We start from the raw sequence: 1,121 nt of genomic DNA on the forward strand, positions 1-1,121 counted from the left end.
TTACCAAATGCCCTGCTCCAGGGGAAATTTTACGAGCTATAATTCTTACATCAATCCAAGAAAAGCTATCTATTCTGTAGAGGCATTAACAAGATGTCTTTTGGTCCCCACGAGCTGACTTTGTTTGATGTAAATTTCTAGACCAGACACCCATGATATAAAAAGAAACATACTCAAGAACCAGGTTTTTTATCCATCATTTTAGGTTACTTGTGCCCTCTACTATACACTCCTCATACCAAAGTATTATGAAATGTTTGAATGAAATTATTTATAGTTTCAGGGGTAACAGGTATTCTAATTCCTGCTAAATGGTATCTTATAGTATGAAATTTCATATCCTATGCTAGGACCATACTACTAGAACCCAAATCCACAATGTTATCCCAGAGCATCAGGGGGCAGCTGCAGGAGCAACCGGAAAGGGAATGTTGAACCATGTCACCACTGCAGCTTTGAAGGACACATGTAATTCACAACTCTGGTCATCCAGAACAGTTGACACTATGGAATGATTAAGCTTACTGCCCACAGAGGCTGAAGTCAGTTGGATGCTCTTATCTATGGTGGAGACTCTTCCACCAACAATTTCATCGGTGTTCCTTGTTGCCCTCAGCAAAATAATGAAACACTTGGGAGCAAATATACAACCCAACAAACCATAGCTGGATGCCAAGATTGCAAATATTTCCACAACTACTTTGAACTTGCCTTTGGTGCTCAAGTACACAGGGACAAAAGAGATCCAGATGATGAAAAAGACCAGCATCCAAACGTGATCCATTTTCCTTCATAGTAATTGTCCGGCAATTGGCGAATGACAAAGATTGTTAGAAAGCATAGCAAGGCCAGGAGGACATCGATCCCAACCATAGAGCATAAAAGCTCTATAGAACCTTCATCACATTCCAAAATGATCTTTATATTTTGAGATTCCATGTTCTTATACAATCATGGGGGCTCCAATACTAAGTAGGCTATGCATATGCCAATCTCAACTAGAACAGAGACCAGCACAATGATTTTTCGATAAAGGGAGTGGATGGAAATAAGTTGGGTTTTGGATTTAGAAATTCTGTAGGCTAAAAACAGTGATATAGTCTTTCCAAGAATGCAAGACA

At 39.4% G+C, this 1,121-nt stretch overlaps 1 pseudogene; it reads right to left on the reverse strand.

Moving 5' to 3' along the window:
* Window positions 1-394: 394 nt before the first annotated feature.
* Window positions 395-1,121, reverse strand: part of LOC109490630 — a 30,620-nt pseudogene continuing 29,893 nt past the window's right edge.

Source organism: Ailuropoda melanoleuca, chromosome 1 (assembly GCF_002007445.2).
Source record: "Ailuropoda melanoleuca isolate Jingjing chromosome 1, ASM200744v2, whole genome shotgun sequence".
Taxonomy (NCBI): domain Eukaryota; kingdom Metazoa; phylum Chordata; class Mammalia; order Carnivora; family Ursidae; genus Ailuropoda; species Ailuropoda melanoleuca.